Source organism: Ahaetulla prasina, chromosome 15 (genome assembly GCF_028640845.1).
Source record: "Ahaetulla prasina isolate Xishuangbanna chromosome 15, ASM2864084v1, whole genome shotgun sequence".
NCBI lineage: Eukaryota > Metazoa > Chordata > Lepidosauria > Squamata > Colubridae > Ahaetulla > Ahaetulla prasina.
In genome coordinates, this window is record NC_080553.1 from 4,369,623 (window position 1) to 4,395,279 (window position 25,657).

The 25,657-nt window shown below is 45.9% G+C and overlaps 1 protein-coding gene across 9 annotated transcripts in view; it reads right to left on the reverse strand.

The window, feature by feature from the left end:
• The window catches only part of NCOR2 (nuclear receptor corepressor 2), a 236,236-nt gene extending 228,211 nt beyond the window's left edge, over positions 1–8,025 (reverse strand). For 3 of the 9 annotated variants that reach the window (XM_058158820.1, XM_058158813.1, XM_058158812.1), the window contains exon 1: positions 7,396–8,023. The gene's annotated coding sequence lies outside the window, so the exon portion shown is untranslated. Of the gene's footprint in view, positions 1–7,395 lie in introns of all 9 variants that reach the window. The other 6 variants (XM_058158810.1, XM_058158816.1, XM_058158811.1 and 3 more) reach the window with 5 other exon arrangements.
• Positions 8,026–25,657: the final 17,632 nt, after the last annotated feature.

A 25,657-nucleotide genomic window follows, 5' to 3' on the forward strand; every position in this document is an offset into this window, starting at 1 on the left:
GATGTTATCTTTTGGTGTAGAGGCAGATATAGTAGTAGTTTTGTTGTGTAGTAGTTTTGGTGTAGAGAATTTGTATGCTTTCCTAATTTTTTTAATTTTAAAGATTTCTAAAAAGGAAGATAAAATTAAGACAAAGTAAGAAAAATAAATCAGAGAAAACTAGAAGGGGAGTTTGCTACACTTGGCACCTCTGTAAATATCTTTTCAAGTCCTTCAAGATGGCCAACCGATTGTTGTGTGTTGAGCAAACAAACCACCTTTGCTGGTGGTGAGCTCAAGGATCTCAGCCTTGGTCCTTATCATCAACGGTTCCTAACAGCGGCCACCAACATCGAACTGCCCCAAAACTGGGGGAGCAAATACACCCCACCCAAGCAGGGGACAGATTTTAGTACAAAGGGGGTGATTAATGTCCTTGAGGGAAACAAAATAATACAAAATTTCCCATCCCTGGAGGTTTTCAAGATTGGGACAGCCATTGTTCTGGAATGGCATAGGGTCTCCTGCTTGAGCAGGGGGTGGACTAGAAGACCTCCCAGGTCCCTTTCAACTCTGTTATTCTATATTCTGCTTGCTTTCTGGTCACCACAAACACACCACAAAGCACACCAAGAGCCTTCTTCACAAGTCTCAGGAAAGATCTATGAATGTCTATGAAACCTAGGTCTTCTGCTTGAGCAGAGGGGGTTGGACTAAAAGACCTCCAAGATCCTTTCCAACCATGTTATTCTGTATTCTTCTGAAGACACAGGGATGTTATCTTTTGGTGTAGAGGCAGATATAGTAGTAGTTTTGTTGTGTAGTAGTTTTGGTGTAGAGAATTTGTATGCTTTCCTAATTTTTTTTATTAAATATTTCTAAAAAGGAAGATTAAAAACGAAAGCAAATAAGAAAAAGATATCAGAGAAAGCTAAAAGTGCAAGAAAGAAGATGGGGAAAGTAAAAGGAAAGTAGAGAAGAAGGAAGTCACTTCTGATCTTCTTTTCAGCAGTTGTAAGAACAATTTTAAATTTATGTTAAAACCTAGCTCTCTTTTTTCATCTATCCTGTCTAATCGTTAAATTGCAAGTTCATTTTTTTTCCCCTTTTGTGCCAAAAGGCCTATAATTGTTTTCCAGGCAGGAATCAACTTAAATATTATCTTTTCTCTAATCAAAGTCAATTTAGACAGCTCAACAAGTTCCATCATCTTCAGCAACCTTGGGTGGCAATCCCAAATCTTTCCACAAACAACCATCTTGCTGCACTTATCACGTACGAAAACTGGGGCAAAACTCACTCAAAAAATGTCTCACTTAACAACAGAAAGTTTGGACTCAATTGTGATCGTAAGTGGAGGAGTACCTATATTACCGGTAATTCTTAAACTCCTTTGCATTCATGTTATGTATCTGAATCTGGAATTTTCTAGCTTTTTTACAGGTTCACACATACAATAAAATTCCCCCGTGTTGTCCACATTTGCAGCGTAAATATAATGTTTTCATTCAAGTAAAGATCATCTACTAAAGCTCTGATTGAATGGGAAATGGTGGAGCTGAAGAGTTCAAAAGTTTTTGCTTCCAATTATGGTTAACTATTATTTTCCACGAGTCCCTTGTTGGAAGATGTTGACTTGGCCAATCTGAAGTTGGCTTGTTTCAAGAACCCTGCTGTAATCAATCAAGTCTTGGTAGGTCTTGTGTTTTTTTTCAGAAGGGATCGTGTAAACCAAAGTACTATAAGCCAGTTTAGGGCTTCCTTAATGTGCAAACCCAACAAAATGTGGCTTATGGAAATCATGATTAACCCAAGACTCCACAACATGTGTGAATTGGCCTCTAAGCTACAGATGCTTTACTTCTGGATAATTTTGCTCTCAACTTACTCCACCAAGCAAAGGTATGTGTGAAAACATGAGTGTAAGCCAAGCCACAGTTTAGGGCTTTGACAATGTGCAAACCCAACTAAATCTGGTTTATGGAAAGCATGATAACTCAAGGCTTCAAATCATTTGTGGATTGTTTTAAGCTACACTTTGCTCTCAATATACTCCATCAAGCAAAGATGTATATAAACATGTGAGCATAAAACAAGCCACGGTTTAGGGTTTCATCAATGTGCAAACTCAACTAAATGTGGTTTATGGAAAGCATAATTAACCCAAGACTCTACATTATGTGTGAATTGGTCTCTACCTCTAAAGTACATAGAAGTTTTTATTTATTTATTTATTTACATTTATACCCCGCCCTTCTCCAAAGACTCAGGGCGGCTTATACTATGTTAAGCAATAGTCTTCATCCTATTTGTATATTATATACAAAGTCAACTTATTGCCCCCAACAATCTGGGTCCTCAGAAGTTGCTTTTGCTTCTAGTTGACTTCGCTCTCAACTCTCCAAGTCCCAAAGGCACGTTTTGCAAAACGCAACTGGACTTTCTTGGTTTTTTTCTTCGACAGCATTTTGCTTCTCAAAAGCTTCTCAGTGCTCGAATGAAAAGCGAAACCAAGAAAGTCCTCTTGTCTTTTGGAAAAACAACTTTGGGACAACCATGACCTGGATGATTGAGACTCTCCATAGACGTTACAGGTAGCCTTTGCATTTACAATTCATTTAGCGATTGTTTGAAGTTACAATGGCACTGAAAAACTTGACCTATGACAATTTTTCACATGATGACCATTGCAGCATCCCCATGGTCACAGTCAAAATTCAGAATGCTTGACAACTGGCGTGTACTTATGATGGTTGCAGTGTCCCAGGGTCACATGATTCCCTTTGGTGACCTTCTATCTCGCTAAGCAGGAGAGATTTGGCTCAATTATGGTTGCTAGGTTCTTCCAAGCAAAGCTGTATGTAAGCACACGAGTGTGAAAACAGACGTACCAAACCACACTTGTGGGTGAACACAGAGCCCCGGTCTCCAGGGAAACCCCACACCAGGAAGGGAACTCCTTGGTCACACCCTAAACCAGGGGTCTCAAACTCGATTTCCTTGAGGGCCACATCAGAGTTGTATTTGATCTCGAAGGGCTGGGCGCATGGCCAGTGGTGGGCGTGGCCATGGTAGGCGTGGCCAGCTCAACGTCATTCGTGGGGGCGGCACCTGTGGTGGCCAAGTGCTAAGACCCTCCCTCACATTATAATCTCCTTCCTTCTCTTCTTTTTCCTTCCCTCTTCATTCGCCTTTCTTCTTCCTCTCCCTCTTTCCTTATTTTTCCTTCCTTGCTCTCTTCCCATCTTCCCTTCTTTTTTTCTTTGTCTTCCATCTTTCCCTTCCTCTTTCCTGTCCCTTCTTGGATGCTCAGATGCGAAACATTTCTCCTTTAGTTTGTTTTGATAGCCCTCTGCCAGGGAAAACAGAGCGGGGGGGGCACACTTTTTCACTGGCAGAGGGCTGTAGGAGGCTGTTGTGGCCGAAAACGTTTTCACCGGGGGAGCCAGTCCTTTACAATTTCCAGGCCGGCACAGTGGGCCAGATCTAAGCACCCCATGGCCCAGATCGGACCTCGAGTTTGACACCCCTGGCCTAAACCAACCGTCACTTTGGGAGCCCAGATACAGCCACCTAGGGCAGTGATGGTTAGCCTTTTTGGTGCCAAGTGCCCAAAGCACTGCACATGCCCAAACCCCCAAAATGCAATGTGAGCACCCCACCCCGTGCATGCACCCCACCCCCACGCATGCCTGTGCATCCCCTGCACATGCACCTCCACACCCCACACCCCATTTTGGCTTCCAGGTTGGCGCAGGCGGGTTTCCAGACCTAAAATGGGGCATTTTGGGCCTGGAAAGCCTCCTGCACCAACCTGGAAGCCAAAATGGGGCGCAGGGGCGCAGCACGAGGCCCCCCACACCCTATTTTGGGCCTGGAAAGCCTCCTGCACCAACCTGCAACCCCCCCATGCATCTGCCCCACCCCTGTGCATGCGCAGCAAGGGACCTGAAGACCACCTGGCCTGCGGGCGACGCACGCACAATGGAGCTGGGCTCGGGTGACGGCTGCCGTGCCCCCAGACAGGTTCACCACCACGGCTCTAGGGTTTCCATCCCCAGCAACACCCTCTGGAGAAAGCGCTAAACCTTCTAAACCATAAGATCAGTCAATCAAACTCAGAACCGATTCTCACCACTTTGCAACCCCGTCAGTCAAGAGAAGAATATGGGTAGTCCTCAACTTACGGCCACAACTGAGACCAACATTTCCACTGCCAAGCGAGACAGTGGTCAAATGAGCTTTGTCCTGTTTTATGACCTTTGCTAGTTGTTAAGTGAATCACTGCGGTTGCGAAGTTAGTAACGCGGTTGTTAAGTGAATCTGGCTTCCCCATTGACTTTCCTTGTCAGAAGGGGATGACTTGACCCCGGAGCACTGCAACCGTCATAAGTACATGTCAGTTGCCAAGCACCCCAATTTTGATTACGTGGTCGTTAAATGTGAAAAACGGTCATAAGTCCCTTTTTTCAGTGTCGTTGTAACTTCAGTCAGTAAACGAAAGGTTGTAAATTGAAGATTATCTTCTGGAGGAAGATTTAAAGCTCTCCCAATATTGGGGTGCTACTAGCTGTGAATACAGGGGAGATTTTACAGCCAGACTGGGCACATTTATCTCACCTGGGCAAGCAAACTACCTATGCCCAGGGTCAAAGGTCGGCCATTCCAAACCCTCTCCCGATTTAATCTGCACCCCAATCATTCAGTCTGGTTGGGCTTGGCACACGGCATGTTAACCTGGTTTATATTACTGTGTTGGTATTCACAGGACTCAGCCAACCAAACCACATAATTTAACCAAAACCACATGAGAGTTTAATGCAGAGGTCTTCAAACTTGGCAGGTTTAAGACTTGTGGACTTCAACTCCAGACTTGGAGCTTTAAGACTTGTGGAGTTGAAGTCCACAAGTCTTAAACCTGCCAAATTAGAAGACCTCTGGTTTCATGACAGTTTAACTATTAATAATTTAATAATTTAATCCGCATGTTAAGTTTTTCCCCAACCTTGGCAGTTTTAGCCACTTCATATTTTTTTATTTTCACTGACAGGCAAGTTGGAAAATGTGTTGGGTTAAGATGAAAAGGAAAAAAAAAAAGCATTTTGGCCCAGGAGTCACCCTGACTTTTTCTTATTGCTTTAAGTAGAGCATTGCATAAGGAAACAAAACACAGAACCAAAACCACTATTAACTTAAAGCAGGGGTCCCCAAACTTGGCAGCTTCAAGACTTGTGGACTTCAACTCCCAGAATTCTGGAAGTTGAAGTCCACAAGTCTTAAAGCTGCCAAGTTTGAAGACCTCTGACTTAAAACTTAAAACCACAATTAAAACCTGGGAAGACCTAGCCTGTCACGTGTCAAGCAAACATTTAGCTATATCTGCATAAGTTTCTACCTTAACAAGGCAGGCTGCTTGTTTGGGAAAAATGAACCCACTGATGCTTCCAACTGAAAACAGCAATGACCCCTCGGCTATTTTCCTACAAACAGGAGGATCCCTTGAAAGCCGGAAGGATTTTTTCTCTAACCAATATTTGCACACCCACCCTGCAGCTCACGTGCAAACCCAGCCAAACCTGATCAATTCATTCACATTCCGCTTGTCAATTTCAAATGGACTTTTTTGGGAGGGGGTGTTGTTGTTTTTTTTGTAAGAGATTATTATACACAGAGAAAAGCAGGGCAGGCCAATATGACTGGCTGCCAGCCCTTCAAGTGGGGTCCCCCACTGCCAGTGCAAACACACGCTCGCTTGCACACTTAAAAGCTTTTGCTCCAACTTCATGAACTGCAGTTCCCAGCAGCCTCAGGGAGGAAAACACCATTTCCGCAGCCACCAAAAAAACTCGTGGAGCAACCCAGAGAAAGAAATCACCAGAAACAGGAACTCAGATTCCAAGACCTATAAACACTGGCAAAGACCAAATAAAAGGATACATAAAAAAACCCTGCATTTGAATATCATCTATAATAAAGAAACGCTAGGCGGATTTGATTATATACAGATCCGAAGCAATTCAAAGCTGGGTGCATGCAGGAAGCTTAACCCTGTTTCTGCTGTTTGCAAAAGCTGGGTAGTTCAGCTGTTAAGCTGTGGTTAAAACGGGGACGAACAAGGTGAAAACAGGGGATTTCTTAAAAGTTGCAATTTCCTTTCCTCCCCCCCCCAAAAAAAAAACCAAAAAAAAAACCAGAGGGATCTCAAGCTATAAAGTTTAAAGTTGCTCAATTCAACAGGCCTGCAAGCCATTTCTGCACTTGCTCCAAGCTGGATTTGAAGATGCTGACCTGGGTTATAAGCGATTTGGTTTGTTCCATAAGCCCCATTCTGCAAGGATGCACGCTGCACATCTGGGTAGCAGCCACAACCGTTGGGTTTTCACACTCCTCAAGGCTTAACAAGTGCTCTCCCACTCACCACCCCCTGCAGAGTAGACCCGTTTGCAAGGCCGAAGGTTCAAGCCCAATCAACCCCACCACAAGGTCCATTCCCACGACTTACCTAACGCAGTCACCCCCAACGCAAAGTGCCTTGAGAGAGGCGGAACAAGGTTCAGGCCACACGAAGACCCAAGAACTCGGCTCAGCTAACCCTGGTTAAGCTTTCTTTACCCAACCCTATCCAACCAAGATTTTCTTTTTTTCCAGGTCGCTGGCAAAGATGAGCCTCGCTTGGTCCCATTCACACAACTCCTGGTCAACTCCCATGGGTCCAAGGCCCCGACTGCACCTAAAAGACTATAGACCCCGTAGGAAGCCTTAAGCCCCAGAGACCCTCCAAAACTTTTCCGTGTGTGTACGTGTAGGGGGAATTTAAAGGGAAAGCACGTCTCCTCCTCCCACCCACCCCCCACAAACACGCAGGCATCCATGTTAATTAAAATTACTCAAGCATTTAGCCGTCTAACCCACCTCTGGGTCTAGACAGAACTTCCTCTGGGATGGGGGCAGCAGAAACACCTACCAGAAAGGGGGGAAAATATGTTTTCCTGCTAGGGCTAGACCCCTTCCCCGAAACTTGTGTGTGCGCGCGTGTATAAACACACGCGTGTGGTTTCCACGCTCTGTTTTCCTCCTGCCACCCCACCTCCTTTCTCTCCCTCCTGCGGGCGCCCGCTTGCAAACGCAGAGCATCCCCCCCCTTTCCTCTTCAGCCGCCCCAAAAAGTGCTGAAAAAGACTCTCGCCGCTTATTTTTTTGCGAGCAAAGCCATCAATTTTTGCTTTTTAAAAAGGGCAGATTTCCCCGTGTGCGCTTTTTTCCGGTTGGTTGGTTTGCTTTTTTACTAAAAAAAAAATAAACAAAGCTTGCTACATATTTTATATTTTTTTTTTCGCGGAGAGGGAGTGAAACAACAACAAAAAAACGAAGAGAAAGTGAGCTCCTACAAGCCACAGCTCGCCCCTCCGACCTTACCTTCCTGCCCGAGCCGCTCCGTTGCAAGGCCGCTGACCCCCTTTTTTATTTTTTTTAACAACCCCAATAATAACAAAAAAAATAAGAATAATAATAATTCCTTTGGCTGCGCATCCACAAGACGTCTGCAAATCCGAGCGAAGCTCCCAGTGGAGCGGATTTTGGGGAGGTGGGGTGGGGTGGGGGAGACGGGGTGTTTTTTAAGGAGGTTGCAAAAAATAAATTTAAAAAAAAATCAAATGAAACACTTAAGCATCAAAAAAAAAAAGCCAAAAGCAGATCCAAGGGGACGGTTCCACGCCGCGATCTTCCTCCCTCGGGGTCCCCCGGAGCAGCTTCCCATGGGCTCGGCGCGGTGCGTAAAAATCCGAGAGGCGCGACCCGGCGCTCGGCTTGGCTTTGGCTCGGGCTCGGCTGGAAGGAAGGAAAGCTCCGTCCGCTTCGGGGGCCCGGAAATCTCTCCCTCCTCCGCCTCTCCTAAGATGTCTGAAGCTCCCAGCCGGAGGAGGAGGAGAAGAGAGGAGGAGGAGGAGGAGACACCAAAGCAGCAACAGCAACAGCCGCCGACGCGCGCCCCGCAGTTTGTGGCCGCGTTTTGCAACGAATCTATTTGATTTTAATTTTTTTAATTTTTTTTTTTCAAAGCTTCAACTTTGCGGAGAGCTCTGGCTGGGCTCCGCAGAGGAGGAGGAGGAGGAGGAAGGGAAGGGAGAGGAGGAGGGGAAGGCAGGAGGGCGCCCCCCCCCTTGTTGCAGCCGCCGCCGCAACAGCAGCAGCAGCAGCAAAGGATTGCGCCCGGGCTGGGGCGCACGGTTTGCAGCAGCCCTGGCTGACACTCTTTAAAGGGACCGACGCCGTCTCCGACACTTCTAAGACTGGGGGAGGGGAGGAAAGAGAGGAAGATTAGACCCCCCCCAGTAAAAAAAAAAAAGAGGGGAGGGGAGATTTGCATGGCAAGGCTTTCCCTTCCCCTGCAGCTCTCCTGAAGGAGCCCTGGGCCACTTGGATGAAGAGAAGGAGGGGGCAAAGTTTGGGGGGGAGGAGACCCTCTGGGAGGTGCAGGTCCTGGGGGGCCATTTACAGGTGGGGGGGCTTGGGGGGTGGGGACATCCAAGCCAGTGAAGACCCCAGGTTAAATGTGGATGCTGAAAGAGGCCAGGGTATTTCCGTAGTGGGATTCCAGATCAATTGCACTGAGCCTTAACAACCGTGGCAAAAAGGCTGGCAGATCTAGTGCAACTCATTTAATGACCTCTGTCCTTAGCCGCAATTGTGGTTTTAAGTTGAGACCCACCGGTCGTTATAAAAGAAAGCAGCGTCGGCTAAGCCTCGGAATGCCACCTGGGTACCTTTATTTAGCGTGTGTGCTGTTTTTGCAGGATGGAAAGCCATGTGGTGCCAAAAGCTACGCGTGTTCTCATTTCACACGTGACGTTCCTGATTTCCACTGTCTGGAATGAACAGCGTTCCGCACCCACCCACCCTCCTGACATGAATTGCTTAGCGACATTAAATCAATATTCATTTATAATCTTCAGCGCACAATTACGGTTCCCTCTCTCTCGCACAAAACCCATCACTTTCCAGCACCTCCCATCTGTCAAGATATATAATTAGTATATTACAGCCTATATATCTGCTAATAACTTTTGCCCGAACCCTTGAACGAGCTTGAATTAAAGAGAGTTAATAAGGCATGGCTGCTAATCCATTTATGAGCCTTACATGTTGGTTCAAACTTCAGAAATAAAGACATACAGGTAGTCCTCGGTTTACGACCATAATGGGAAGCAGAATTTCCATTGCTAAGCAAGGCGGTGATGAAGTGAGTCACATCTGATTTTTTAAAAACTTTTTGTGAATCACATGGTCATTAAGTGAATTGCGGACTTATAACCAGATTGGGGACCAGAATTTTTGTTGTTAAGCAAGGAGGTTGTGGTCACACCTGATTTTATGACTTGTTTTGCCATGCAACCATTAAGTGTGAATAGCTGCAGTTGTTAATTGACTTTTGTTGGGAAGGTTGCAAATGGTGATTATGTGACCCAAGGACGCTGCAACCTACAACCGCAACCGTCATAAATATCTGCCAGTTGCTAAGCACTTAAAATTCCAATCATAAGTCACTATTTTCAGCTCTGTTGTAATTGCATCACTAAACAAATGGTTGTAAGATGAGCCAGCAGTGTGCAGCACCAGCTAAAAAAGCCAATGCAATCCAAAATTGCATTAACAGAGAGATTCAATCAAGATCATGTGAGGTACTAATTCCACTCTATAACGCCGTAGTAAGGCCACACCTAGAATCCTGCATCCAGTTTTGGTCCCCACACTATAAAAAAGGTGTTCAGACTCTAGAAAAAGGGCAGAGAAGAGCAACCAAGATGATGAGGGGACTGGAGGTTAAAACACACAATGAACGGTTGTAGGAACTGGGCCTGGCTAGTCTAGTGAAGAGAAGGACCAGGGGAGACATGAGAGCATCCTCCAATATTTGAGGGGCTGCCACAGAGAGGAGGGGGTCAAACTATTTCCCAAAGCACCCGAAGGCCAGACAAGGAATGGAAACTCTACAAGGAGAGATTCAACCTGGAAATAAAAGAAATTTTCTGACAGTGGAACAGCTTGCCTTCAGAAGTTGTAGGAGCTTCATCACTGGAAGCTTTCAAGAAGAGACTGGACTGCCATCTGTCAGGAATAATGTAAGTAGGGTGTCTTGCTTGGGCGGGAGGGTTGGACTAGATGACCTGCAAGGTCCCTTCAAACTCTGCTAACCTGTAATATCTGTAATAACACCTCAGATCTGTGTTCATCCTCTCCAGAAAACCCTCCCATTCCAGAATTAAAAATCAGCTCTAGACACTTAGATTGGCCCCTCTTTTCTCTCCCCTCCCCATTTTAAGTCGAAATGAATAACAGAAGGGATCCGTAGGCGTGCAGGCTGGCTTGGAAAATTAGTCATTTTTTATAGATGCATTTACCAGCCTGCCAGTGTATCGCACACACGCACCACAAGACATATTAATTTCTTAAATATCCACAAAGGAGAATTCCTGGATGCCATTCACCCCTGCAACAACACTTAACTTGGAAGTTAGGGAGGAGAAAGGGCCTAATTTTAAAACAGCTAATTCTTACCTGGCAGGATTTAGGAATTGGCTGATGGTTCGGAAGAATCGAGTTGGATTCACCCATCGGAATAAGCCAAGTTTTCCTTCAACATGGTCGGAGTAAACCACAGCAGCTTCAGATTAGATTAACAGAGTTGGAAGAGACCTTGTAGGTCATCTAGTCTAACCCCCCACCCAAGCAGGAGACCTTACACCATTACTGACAAATGGCAGTCCAGTCTCTTCTTGAAAGCCTCCGGTGATGAAGCTCCCATAACTTCCGAAGGCAACTTCTGTTCCATGGGTTGATGGTTCTCACTTCATTGAGTCCTAAACTATGATATTTAAACCAGCACCCCCCAATCTTTCCAGCTCAGTGGACTGGCAGAGACAGCAGTGACAGGGGGAGGCAGAGGGGATGGTTTTGCATGTGCACACGCATGGCACTTTCAAAAATCCAGCTTCGCACCCATGTACATGCCTGCTTGCACTCGCCTGACCCTTCTGCTGGCCAGATCCGAACAGGCTGTGGACTGGCATGGGGCCACACCCTGGAGGTTGGGGACCCCTGGTTTAAATCATGAAGAAGAGGCTCATTCAACCTAACTTAAACTCTTAAAACAACATTTATTTATTTTATTTTTATTTTATTTATTTTATTTACATTTATACCCCGCCCTTCTCCGAAGACTCAGGGCAGCTTACAGTGTATAAGGCAATAGTCCCAAGGAGCTGCTGATCCAATTCTACAGAGGAATTATTGAGTCTGTCATTTGCACCTCTATAACTGTCTGGTTCGGTTCTGCAACCCAACAAGAAAAACACAGACTTCAGAGGATAATTAGAGCTGCAGAAAAAATAATTGCTACCAACCTGCCTTCCATTGAGGACCTGTATACTGCACGAATCAAGAAGAGGGCCGTGAAATTTGCAGATTTGCAGATCCCTCGCATCCTGGACATAAACTGTTTCAACTCCTACCCTCAAAATGACGCTATAGAGCACTGCACACCAGAACAACTAGACACAAGAACAGTTTTTTCCCGAAGGCCATCACTCTGCTAAACAAATAATTCCCTCAACACTGTCAGACTATTTACTGAATCTGCACTACTATTAATCGTCTCATAGTTCCCATCGCCAATCTCTTTCCACTTATGACTGTATGACTATAACTTGTTGCTGGCAATCCTTATGATTTATATTGATATATTGATCATCAATTGTGTTGTAAATGTTGTACCTTGATGAACGTATCTTTTCTTTTAAGTACACTGAGAGCATATGCACCAAGACAAATTCCTTGTGTGTCCAATCACACTTGGCCAATAAAAAAATTCTATTCTAAATTCTAGTCTCATTCTATTTGTATATTTACAGAGTCAACTTATTGCCCCCCCAACAATCTGGGTCCTCATTTTACCTACCTTATAAAGGATGGAAGGCTGAGTCAACCTTGGGCCGGGCTTGAACCTGCAGTAATTGCAGGCTACTGTGTTCTAATAACAGGCTTCTTACCAGCCTGAGCTATCACGGCCCTATGATCCAACATGATTGGATCAATCAATTTCACATTTAAGTCGCTCCTGAGCCTGCCTAATACAGGTACATTAGTCCTCAACATACGACCGCTTGACTCGTGCCACACCACCACCACAAAGCATCTACTTTCGTTCTGAACTACCAAGCACAAGAACATCTTTGTCTTAGACTTATGACCGCTGGATTCCTGCAACAACACAACTCAGTTCCGAACTGCGATTCACAAGAGCATCTTTATATCCTTGTATTCTGCCCAAATCAGGCCTTGCTTGCAGGGGTGGCATGGGGGTTTCAGTGTGAACACAGCTTCAGGCTTGGCATGTGCGTAAAGACAACCAGTATCCACGGGGGCTAAGACGTACCCTTGCAAGAGGTTACTTGCGGGAGGCCACAAGCCCTTCGCACTAGCCCTTTCATTAGCCAAACTAGGAACTTCATCAGTGCTAGATAACAAACTCCATTCCCCTTTTAGCACTGAAGATGTTACCTAGTTGGGTAATGAAACGTCTCCGAGAAAGCCACCAAGCTCAGGGAGCACAAAGGACCACTCAACTTTGACCGAGCTGCAAATACCCTCCTTTTAGTTGGTGCACCTGAAGCAGCTGCGCACACACTCCTTAGGATTTTGGCTCCTGTGCAAAGGAGGAATTTCATGGCCTAATTTCTGGCCACGGCCCAAAGCAGGAACTGACTCAGCTGTTCTGCTATGGAGCTGGGTGGGAGATGTGTTTGTGAAGCAGGGGGGGGGGAAGGGGAAGGGTCTGGGAATGAACTCACCCAGGCAAACAGTCTGCCTCTGCATTTATGGCCCCTTGCCAAGGCCGCCTACAGACCCTTTGATCGACCTCAGCGCAGCCTGGCCAAAAGAGAGAGGCCAGTCTGCCTCTGCTGACTGAGGCCAGGGGTGGGGGGAAGCCAGGACAAAGGTGCCTTTGTGGGGGGGGGGACTTTTACCCCTCCTGTCTGGCTGGGCTCCAGCAGAAGCAAAGAACCAGCCCTTCAATTTCCAAAGGACTGGAGCGGAGCCGGGCATGGAAACTTTCCAGGGAGAAAGCTGCAGGGTTTTGTTCTCCAAAAAAGGAAGACCGGCTAAGCGAAGAGGGAGGGAGGAGGGAGGGGGGGAATCCAGGTGGGGGGATCACCTTGGGCGATCTGGCTGCACGCAAGGAGTTGGTGGGAGGAATCGATCCAGTGTTGGTAACCGGGAGGAAAAGGCTTTGTTATAATAAGCACAATTGGAGAAGGGGAGGAGAGGGAAAGATGAGAGAAAAAGGGAGGAAAGGAGAAATATGAGAAAAGAAAGGAGGGAGGGAGGGAGGCAAATGAGAAAAGGAGGGAAGAAGGGAGGAAGATGAGAGGAAAGAAGGAAGAGAGGAAAGAAAGAAGGAAGGAAAATGAGAAAAAAGGAAGAAAGATGAGAGGGAGGGAGGAAGGCAGGAAGGAAGGAAAATGAGAAAAAGGGAGGGAGGCAGATAAGGAGGGAGGAAGGAAGCAAAAAATATGAGAAGGAGAAAAGAAAGGGGGGAGGGAGGCAAATGAGAAAAAGGGAGGAAGATGAGAAAAGGAAGAGAGGAAGGAAGGAAAATGAAAAAAAGGGAGGGAGGGAGGAAGATGAGAGGGAGGGAAAGAGAAAAGGTAGGAAGGCAAATAAGAAGGGAGAGAGGGAGGGAGGGAGGAACATGAGAGAGAGGAAACGAAGGGGGAAGGAAGGAAAGAAAGAAAGAAGGGAAAGGAAGATAATCCAAAAAATCATATATTCTAAGATGAAAAACGGTTCGCAGATTGCAAAAAAATCTGCAGGCTGGCTCAGGGCCGGGGCGAACCAAGGCCCTTGTGCCTCTTCCAGGGATCTGAGGCTGATGGGTGGCATTCCTGTCGTAGCTCTCTGATCATCTGCCTGCATTTTGCAACCGTTTTTTTTTTCCAGCCGGCTCTGATGGATCCACATTTTCCACTCCGCTGCTCCCAATTGTTCAGAAATTGCGGCTGACGCGCACCCGTAACCCCCCCATCATATTTCCTTTCCCCTGCGCATCCCCCAGAGGTGCGCTTTGCCCCAAGTTTCACATCTGCACATGAAACCAATAAAAAGAGCAGGTTCTTATGAAAGCTTGGCAGAGCTCCGGAAAGAATTTGGAAAAGGCGTTTTTATTTATTTTTTTATTTATTTATTTTATTTATTTAATCACATTTTTATACCGCCCTATCTCCCAAGGGACTCAGGGCGGTTTACAGCCTATTAAAAACACGAATTCACAAATATAAATACAAGATAAAACACTAATTAAAAAACTTATTGAATAAGGCCGAATTAAAATTTATAATTAAAATAATAAAACCCCATTAAGAACTAAATTAAAATTAAAATCCTAGCCCAATCCTGCGCAAATAAATAGATGTGTCTTAAGCTCGCGGCGAAAGGTTCGAAGGTCGGGAAGTTGACGGAGACCCGGGGGAAGTTCATTCCAGAGGGTGGGAGCCCTCACAGAAAAGGCCCTTCCCCTGGGTGTCGCCAGTCGGACTGCCTGGCGGACAGCACCCTAAGGAGTCCCTCCCTGTGAGAGCGCACGGGTGGGTGGGAGGCAGTCGGTGGCAGCAGACGGTCCCGTAAGTAACCCGGCCCTAAGCCATGGAGCGCTTTGAAGATGGTTACCAAAACCTTGAAGCACACCCGGAAGGCCACAGGTAGCCAGTGCAGGAGTGGTGTCACATGGGACCCACGAGGGGCTCCCTCTATCACCCGCGCAGCCGCATTCTGGACTAACTGGAGCCTCTGGGTGCTCCGCAAGGGAAGCCCCATGTAGAGAGCATTGCAGTTTTTGGAGCCCTTCGCCAAAGAACCGCCTCTGGTGAAGAAGGTGCAAAACTCAGACTGGTAAAAAAATAATAATAATAATAACCCCATTCTCTTTATTTATTAAATTAGTTGTATTCCCCCTTATCAGCAGGCCAAGCAGGCAACTATGATTAGAAAAGGACAACAAAGAATGTTCTTTCTGCGCCAACTCAGTAAGCTCAAACTGCCCAAGGAGCTGCTGATCCAATTCTACAGAGGAATTATTGAGTCTGTCATTTGCACCTCTATAACTGTCTGGTTCGGTTCTGCAACCCAACAAGAAAAACACAGACTTCAGAGGATAATTAGAACTGCAGAAAAAATAATTGCTACCAACCTGCCTTCCATTGAGGACCTGTATACTGCACGAATCAAGAAGAGGGCCGTGAAAATATTTGCAGATCCCTCGCATCCTGGACATAAACTGTTTCAACTCCTACCCTCAAAACGATGCTATAGAGCACTGCACACCAGAACAACTAGACACAAGAACAGTTTTTTCCCGAAGGCCATCACTCTGCTAAACAAATAATTCCCTCAACACTGTCAGACTATTTACTGAATCTGCACTACTATTAATCGTTTCATAGTTCCCATCACCAATCTCTTTCCACTTATGACTGTATGACTATAACTTGTTGCTGGCAATCCTTATAATTTATATTGATATATTGACCATCAATTGTGTTGTAAATGTTGTACCTTGATGAACGTATCTTTTCTTTTATGTACACTGAGAGCATATGCACCAAGACAAATTCCTTGTGTGTCCAATCACACTTGGCCAATAAAAAAAAAAAAATTCTATTCTATTCTATTCTAAAACGGTTTGATTTTGTTGAAGCTCTCCAAGATCCCTTCCAACTCCGTTCTTCAGTTATTATTCCTCCTCTTCTTCCTCCATCAGGGGTGGGGGTTGGGGGGAAACCCAGCATCTCTGTTTTCCTTCAGTGCAACCGACACGAAGCCAGAGCTGAATTTCCTTGGGAGAAAACAGATGACCTATTCTTTTAAAAGGAGCAGACAGATGCTCTGGTTTTCCATCTTTAGCATCAAAGGAAGACCAACATGCATGAAAATCAGCCTAGCATGAAAACAGTCAACGGCTGGATCAAGGTGAACCAGCAGGCAAAAGAATTTGATGGGCAGTCGTCACAATGAGAAAAGTGGGAAAACCCACACATCTGAAGTCGAAAATAGCAATTTTAACCCCCTTTAAAGATGGAATGTTGCCCGCTCAGAAGATATCCAGGAATCCAGAAATGCTAAATGTATTTATTTATTAAATGTATTTATTTATTTGTAAATGTTGGAGACTCTTTAGCAAAGATCTCAAATTCACTTCCTGAATGTGTAAGAGATTAAGCCGAGGCTGGGAAGACAAAAAAAAAGAAAAGTTATTTTTGAACACAAGTTAAGTTAAGCAGATGGGAAAATGCCATTAGGAGCTCATCAAGTGAATAAATCAACTCTTAATCTACTGTGCAAACTTTCCAGAAAAAGAGGAGATATAAAAGGTTCAGAAAGAACCTGTGTTAATAATCTTAGTCATAAAGATGGGTTGGGGGCTTCGTTTCTCAAATCTGAATTCTTGGCACTACAATTTATTTTTAAATATATATATATATATTGGTAATGCTCTGTAATCGCGAGGTTTGAGATCTTGGTAATCACCAGGACCAGGAGATGACCAAGGTCTCTTTTCACCAAGAATTTTGAGAGCATCTGTCAGTCATGGAGAACCAAGGTTGGTTGGGTTGGATGATGAATTTCAAATAATGGTTGAGTTTACCAAGCCAGCATACAAGTTCTTTGCTTTTGATGTCTTGGGTCATATGAAGCCAGTTATCATGGTTTGTCATTCTAGCTTATAGCTTGCTTGGTTGGCTAAACTCAGCCATCTAGGGCAGTGTTTCTCAACCTGGGTAACTTCAAAATGTGTAGACTTCAACTCCCAGAATTCCTCAGATGGCATGACCAGCTGGGGAATTTTCAGAGTTGAAGTCCACAAATCCTGAAAGGGAGATTCTGGGAATTGAAGTCCACAAATCCAGAAAGGGGGATTCTGGGAACTGAAATCCATGAATCTTGGTGGGTGAATTCTGGGAGTTGAAGTCTGCGAATCCTGGAAGGAGAATTCTGTGAGCTAAGCTATAATTAAAACAGCCTACAATATTTAAGGGAAGCAGAAATGTCTAGAGATGAGGATATGTATTCAGGATGGCCCCTCAAGGATTCTGCAGCTTTCTCTCTGTGCTTATAACCTGTCTCCAGCCAGCATTTTCCACATCCGCCTCCCTTCCACGATCACACTTGGTTCTTTTGCGTGGCCTCCTTCAAGCGTGGCCTCTTTTCAGCATTCCGTACATGCTGCAAGAGCTCCACCAGAATCCAAAACAGCCCTGCCCATTTTGACAACACACACACACACACACACAGATTTGAAACAGGCCTTTGGCTTTATATCTTTGGGTTTTCCCAAAACGAGCCCCCGTTTTCTCTCATCTTGCAAACTTTTCTTCGGCCATCCCAAAGGACCAGCAACCTTAACCTGTGAGCACACTTTGAGGAAGGGGAAAAGAAAAAGAAAAAGTCCACATCAATTGCCTTCCAGCCTCAAGCCTGTCAATTCCAGCCTTGACACACTGCGCAATTGACTCACTTGGAAGTTGTAATTGACGTGTGCTGGGCCCAATCAGATCCACAAAGCAGAAAGGAGTGCAATCCTGTCACACCGATATGCCTTCCTTGCCAGCCACCTGTCTGCAAAGGCAAATTGCATTTGTACCTGGCATTCTTTTTTCTTAAAATTATTTTTAAAATTTGAAATTTTTTACGCACCGTGGAAGGCCTCCTGGCAGAATGGAATTTTTGCCTTGTGTGTACTCAAATTAGATGTCTTAATGTTTTTTTATTGTTTTATATTTTTTCCCCATTGTTTTTTTCTATTTTAAAATGTCTTCTAAGATTTTAATAGTAGTATATGTTTTTAAATTGTAACCGGTCCAAAGTCATTTGCTGAGATGGCTAGTGATGAAAATCAGATAGATAGATGATAGATAGATAATAATAATAATAACAACAACAGAGTTGGAAGGGACCTTGGAGGCCTTCTAGTCCAACCCCTTGTCCAGGCAGGAAACCCTACACCATCTCAGACAGATGGTTATCCAATCATCTGTCTGAGATAAATAGATAGATAGATAGATAGATAGATAGATAGATAGATAGATAGATAGATAGATAGATAGATAGATAGATAGATAGATAGATAGATAGATAGATAGATAGATAGATAGATAGATGATTGAGAGAGAGAGATTGAGAGAGAGAGAGAGAGAGAGAGAGAGAGAGAGAGAGAGAGAGAGAGAGATGCATGCCAAGAGTTGACTTCTTCCAAGCCAAGGAATTTTGCAAGCGGAGTGACACGTAAACTCTCTGCCGGTAGTAAATGCATTACTCAACATTCCATGGGACTGAGCCAAAACAAAAGGGGAGGGGGCTTTAGGGAGGAATATTTAGGCAGGCTGACGAGATGAATTAGTAGCTGAAAGAGCCCCCACCCAGCTGCGGGTTAGGCCAACCTCCAAAGCCCCAGAAAAAAGCGTCCCAGCTCTCTTCCTGTGGCTCTGCCAACCAGCCTCCCCAGATTCCGTGCTAAATTAATTTTCCAGAAAGGGGAAAAGTTGATGGAAAGGAATGGAATGCTAGAAGAGTTTCCCAAACTTTGATCCAGCACCTTCCTGGCCTGTAAAAAGTTGGGAAAAAGTTTTCCCTCTGGGTTAAAGAAAATCGGACACGGAGCCAGTGGGGCAGGAGGACCCCTTTTTCAAGGAAAATGTCGATTCTATTTCACAGATCCAGGGACCCCTTTCAAAAGCAAATCGAGCGATGCTGCGAAGGCCTTGGGGTGTAATTTTTTTTAGGAAGAAATCAGCACTTGCTGTAAGGAAGAATTGTAAAATAAAAAGGGAAATCTTTCCCCTCTTTGGAGCAATTATTTTCCACAGAAGAAGCTTTTGTGGATTGGCATCCAGAAGGAAATTTGAGCCATTTTCCCTCGCCCTCTATTAGAGAAAAACAAACTTTCTCCGTCTTTTTGACTGCCAAAATCTTTCCTCAGCTCCTTCAAACAGCTCCCTTGTCCTAGAGGTTCCTTGAGCACCATAAGGACTAGAAACCTGACTGTTGGACCTAGCGGTTCCTGACCATCATAAGGACTAGAAAGAAACCTGACTGTTGGATTTAACAGTTTCTGACCACCATAAGGACTAGAAACCTGACTGCTAGACGTGGAAGCAACACTAGGCCTCACTCAAAGGCTCATCATTAGAGGAAAAATGGCTGAGGAGGGCAGAGGAAAACATTCAATCTCCACTTCCTCCCACACATTCAGCTGCATGCTCCTGGTCTTGCAAAGCAAATGGAGGACAGAGACGGAGGCCCCCCATGCGAATCAAGCTGCACAACAACAACACCCTAAACAAGGAGCTTGTTCTCGCCCTTCCCAGCTACACAATTAACAAATTACAAGGTCAAAACCTGCAGCCGAGGAGGGTAGAGCTTTCCTTTTATCTCCTCTAGGCCGCCTTTGCCTTCCCATTGATCACTGAATGATGGATGGAAGCGGCAGGTTTTCATCTGGCCCTATAAAATTAAATGACACCTTGGTGGATGCCATCCTTCTTCGGAGTAAAGATTAGGGACTGCTTCCTCTCTGTGGATTGTTACTCCACTCAGAAGCCTGTCTTGTCGATGGATGCATTGACAAATCTTCCCATTTTTCTCCCAGCCGAAGAAAGAAGAGAGAACCGAAACCGAAATAGCATTTCATAGCTATATATGGCTTATTTGTTATTCCAAACCTGCCTAATTTTATATGTATATAGAGGGAGGGAAATCTGTGTTTCTCCTTTAGCCTTGCTTTTGTTTAAGTTCAAACTCTTAAGAACAAACAAACAAACTTCAGGAAAACTTGGAGTTCTTTCTTTTCGCAGTCCGGACCGTAAACTTTGTGCCCGTTAAATGTCCTTAAAAATAAAATAAAATAAAATATAGACACCATCTTTCTAGCTTCTCCATCAAAGAGGCCTGCTCTCTGAGCCCAGCAGGGAAACCTTTACTGTCTCTTGTCAGATGCAATTAAGGAGAAGCTAAACCGACTTTGCTGCTTAGTAGAACCCACACCTGGAATACCGAATCCAGTTTTGGTCACCACGATGTGAAAAAGAAGTTGAGTCTCTAGAAAGTGCAGAGAAGAGCAACAAAGATGATTAGGGGACTGGAGGCTAAAACATATGAAGAACGGTTGCAGGAACTGGGCATGACTAGTTTGATGAAAAGAAGGAGAAGGACGAATGGGGATATGATAGCAGTCTTTCAATATCTCAGGGGCTGCCACAAAGAAGAGGGAGTCAAACTATTCTCCAAAGCACCTGAGGGTAGAACAAGAAGCAATGGGTGGAAACTAATCAAGGAAAGAAGCAACATGGACTAAGGAGAAATTTCCTGACAGTTCAAACAATTAATCAGTGGAACAACTTGCCTCCAGAAGGTATGAGTACTCCAACACTGGAGGTTTTTAAGAAGAGATTGGACAGCCATTTGTCTGCAATAGTATACGGTCTCCTTCCTGAGCAAGGAGTTGGACTAGAAGACCTCCAAGGTCCCTTCCAACTCTGTTATTCTGTTCTTTTCTATCCCGCCCCAGCAAAGTCCCATCGGTTCAGCCAAGCTCACTTCATTTCTGATAATGTCTTGGTTTCTCTCTCTGCCTCCATTCCTCGAAAAAGAAACAGAAATGCCCCAAGACTGGTTGAACTATTGCCTCTGGATTTTCAATATTTTTTTTTTTTTTACTTTTTGAATCTTTCCTCCTATTTTTTCCCCTTGTCTTTCTCTCTGGGCCTTTTGGAGATCCATTGGTGCAGAACAATCGCAAACGGCAATGGGCTGTGAAAATAACCTTGGGAGACCAGAGGAGGAAGTTTTACAGCCAGGCTTAGGGTTAGATAAGAGACATCCCAGCCCAGAGAAGGAAAAGGGGAATGGGAAGGATTTCAGAAGGGATCCCTGGGAAGTAGAGGTAGTTCTTGACTTGCAACCATTTGTCTCCTGACTGTTCAAAGTTACAACAGCAGTGAAAAAAGTCATTTAGAACCGGCCCTCACGCTTATGACCATAGCAGCATCCCCATGGTTAGAATTCAGGAATTTGGCAACCAGCATGCATTTGCCACAATCTCAGCATCCCATGGAAGTTTTAGTTCCCCTTTGGGTACAGCACACGTTTCCAGACTCCAGAAGGAACCTCAGTGGCTGTTGGCCCCACCACCGTCAGCGTGTGAGTCCTGACATCCTGCACAGAAGCTGACTTGGCCCTCAAGCCCATGGAAACATACATAACATACATTTATTTATTATTATTTATTTATTATTTAAATTTTTATACCGCCCTTCTCCCGAAGGACTCAGGGCGATTCACAGCCAGATAAAAAATACATAATAATACAATATAAATACGATTAAAATAGAATTAAAAAACTTATTAAATTGGCCAAAATTAAAATTTTAGGATAAAAACCCATTAAAAACCCATAAATTTAAAACTAACCCAGTCCAGCGCAGATGAATAAGTGAGTTTTAAGCTCGCGACGAAAGGTTCGGAGGTCCGGAAGTTGACGGAGTCCTGGGGGGAGTTCGTTCCAGAGGGCGGGAGCCCCCACAGAGAAGGCCCTTTCCCTGGGCGTCGCCAGACGACACTGTCGCGCCGACGGCACCCTGAGGAGTCCCTCTCTGTGAGAGCGCACGGGTCGGTGAGAGGTATTCGGTAGCAGCAGGCGGTCCCGTAAATAGCCCGGCCCTATGCCATGGAGCGCTTTGAAGACGTTCACCAACACCTTGAAGCGCACCCGGAAGGCCACAGGTAGCCAGTGCAGCCTGCGCAGGATAGGTGTCACGCGGGAGCCACGAGGAGCTCCCTCTATCACCTGCGCAGCTGCATTCTGGACTAACTGAAGCCTCCGGATGCCCCTCAAGGGGAGCCCCATGTAGAGAGCATTGCAGTAATCCAGACGAGACGTCACAAGGGCGTGAGTGACTGTGCACAAGGCATCCCGGTCTAGAAAGGGGCGCAACTGGCGCACCAGGCGAACCTGGTGGAAAGCTCTCCTGGAAACGGCCGTCAGATGGTCTTCAAAAGACAGCCGTTCATCCAGGAGAACGCCCAAGTTGCGCACCCTCTCCATCGGGGCCAATGACTCGCTCCCAACAGTCAGCCGTGGACTCAGCTGACTGTACCGGGATGCCGGCATCCACAGCCACTCCGTCTTGGAGGGATTGAGCTTGAGCCTGTTTCTCCCCATCCAGACCCGTTCATTCATTTTTGCAGCTACTAACAGGGCTGGGATGGGATTTAGCTGGTTTGGACCGGTTCAAGTGAACCAGTAGTGGCAACCTGCAGGTGGGCCCAGGTGGGGCCCCGCCCCCCGCCCCCACCCACCTGCCCCAGTGCTATGCGGTCCTATTTAGCCATGTTTATATGCTACGCACATAAGCAAAGCGCCTGCATGCACGGAAGGCATATGCGCACTCACATTTTCGGTGCTGGCCAAATCTGTTGTTAAATTATGTGAAACCCACCTCCGGCTACTAAGATTGTTGGACGAGCAGGTAGAAAAACAGCCACGGAAATGTTTGAGGCCTGGGAAACGAGGCTCTGGTCAGTCAACAGGAGTGCTGATTTGCCACCAGTTTTTTAAGAGGCAAGGGTTTGGCAGGAACTTCAACAGCCCAATCATCTGTGGTCTCTTCCCAAAATCCCAAAAGCTTTAACCAAAAACTGTCTACTATTGACCTCACCCCATTCCTAAGAGGACTATAAGGGGCGTGCATAAGAGCACAAACGTGCCTACCGTTCCTGTCCTAATGTTTCCTTTCATTATATCAAATTAATACAATTATTACATACTTTTGCTCATGTATATGCTTATATGATACTTTGTTGATTTATGTTGATGCTTGTGTATACTGTTGTGACAAAATAAAATTAAAAACAACAACAACAACAAAAAAAGTCACACCCAACTGGGCCCACCAGACACAGAACAGCTCAAAGCACACACTCTGCTAGAGAGAAGTTCCCTAAGGATGGGATCTGGCACCAGTCCAAAAGCTCGGAAGAGTAAATCTCTCCTCCCTGGTGACCGACCCAGATGGGATCCGATAACATACCATATTTTTTGGAGTGTAAGACGCACTGGACTATAAGACACACCTAAATTTACAGGAGGAAAACAAGAAAAAATAGTTTTTGGCCTCCGCACATCATGTTTTCACCCTCCCTAGGCCCCAGAAGCTCTCTGCAGTGCTCCGCACGGCCCATTTTTGCCAAAAACGTACCTGTTTTTGGCCTGCAAAGTGCTTCTGGAGGCCGGGGAGGGTGAAAACGCAACATGCAGAGGGCTTGGGAGCCCAAAAACACCCCTGTTTTTGGTGAAAATGGGCCGTGCAGAGTGCTTCTGGGGTTTGGGGAGGGTTTTGTGGAGGGTTCAGGAGGCCAAAAATGCCCATATTTGGTCTATAAGATGCACCTAAATTTTCACCCACTTTTAGGTGCATCTTATACTTCGAAAAATACAGTACATTTCCAGACTCCAGGACAAACCCAATGACAGTTCATTTAGTGACCATCCAAAGTTACAGCAGCACAGAAAAAGTGACTTATGGCCATTTTTCACAATGGCGGCCTTTGCTGCATCCCCCACAATCACAGGATCAAAATTCAGAGGCTTTTTGGCAAACTGGTCCATACTTTTGACCATTTCTGGGTCCCAAGGTCACATGATCCCCTTTCGCGACCAGCAAATTCAGTGGGGAAGCCGGGTTCACTTAACAACCGTGCCAAGAAAGGTTGTAAAATGGAGCAAAACTCACTTCACAAATGTCTCACTTAACAGCAGAAACTTTGGGCTCCACGGCGGTCCTAACTCGAGGACTAACTGCCTGTATTGCACAGAAGCCAACCCGGTCCTTGTGCCCATGAAAACGGAGCAATGCTCAGGCGAGCCGAACTCCTCTTCCCCTTGGGGTATAACACACATTTCCAGACTCCAGCCCAAGGCTGGCCTGATTTCTCTCACCCCTTAAATTGACAATAATTTCCACCCGATTGTGCCAAAAGAGCCCTCTGGGGAGGAAGCCCTCGAGCTCCAATTGTCCCCGTCCTTCATCCCAGACTGAGGCAGCAGAGAGGTTTCTTCTGGTTCTGAGTCAACAGCTGAGCTACAAATAGATCTGAGCCTGCAGGGGGGATTTCTCGAGAAAAGGCAGCTGCGGAGACACGTAGGACTTTTTTTATATATAAGCAAAGCAGGTGGAGAGAGAGCGGAGAGAGGGAGAAAGAAGAGAGAGAGAGACAGAGATAGAGAGCAGAGAGGAGAAAGAGAGGGACAGAGAGAGCCGGAGAGAGAGAGACAGAGAGAGACAGAGAGGGGAGAGGGAGGGAGGGAGGGAGGGAGGGAGAAAGAGAGACAGAGAGAGGGAGAGACATAGAGAGAGGGAGAGAGACAGAGAGAGACAGAGAGGGGAGAGGGAGGGAGGGAGGGAGGAAGAAAGAGAGACAGAGAGAGACATAGAGAGAGGGAGAGAGACAGAGAGAAAGAAGAGAGAGAGAGAAAAGAAAGGAGAGAGAAAGGAGAGAGAGAGGGACAGGGAGAAGGAGGGAGGGAGGAAGAAAGAGAGACAGAGAGAGGGAGAGACATAGAGAGAGGGAGAGAGACAGAGAGAAAGAAGAGACAGAGAGAGACATAGAGAGAGGGAGAGAGACAGAGAGAAAGAAGAGAGAGAGAGAAAAGAAAGGGAGAGAGAAAGGAGAGAGAGAGAGGGACAGGGAGAAGGAGGGAGGGAGGGAGAAAGAGAGACAGAGAGAGGGAGAGACATAGAGAGAGGGAGAGAGAGAGAGAGAGAAAGAAGAGAGAGAGAGAGAGGAGAGGGGCAGAGAGAAAAGAGAGGGAGAGAGAAGGAGGGAGAGAGAGGAGAGAGAGAGAGAAAGGAGAGAGAGAGAGAGGGACAGGGAGAAGGAGAGAGAGAGGAGAGAGGGACAGGGAGAAGGAGGGAGGGAGGGAGAAAGAGAGACAGAGAGAGGGAGAGACATAGAGAGAGGGAGAGACAGAGAGAGAAAGAGAGAGAGAGAGAGGAGAGAGAGAAAGAGAGAGAGAGAAGGAGGAGAGAGGAGAGAGAGAGAGAGAAAGGAGAGAGAGAGAGAGAGGGACAGGGAGAAGGAGAGAGAGAGGAGAGAGGGAAAGGGGAGAGAGGAGAGAAAAAGAAGAGAGGCAGAGAGGCAGAGACAAAGACAGAGAGGGAAGGAGAGAGAGAGGAGAGAGAAAAGAGACAGAGAGAGACAGAGAGAGAGGGAGAGGGAGAGAGAGCAGGGATTGAAGAGCAGCCAGGGGAAACAGAGGATGTAACGGGTGTTTTATTTGTCTGATGGAACTCAAGGTAATATTAAGCCCATCAAAGCTTTGTCCTCTGCAGGAGCAGAAATTCCGGAGAGCCGGAAAGATTCTACTGATAAGGCAGGTGGGTTGCAAAGAGATCCCTCCCTTAGGAGTTCCCCAGATCTTATGCTCGTATTCCCTTTGTTTTTCCCTATTAGAGGAAGGAAGAGACCCACAGTCCTGGCAGGAAATGAGAGAGTGAGAGGGGGGGGAGGGAGGGAGGGAGGGAGGGAGGAAAGAAAGAAAGAAAGAAAGAAAGAAAGAAAGAAAGAAAGA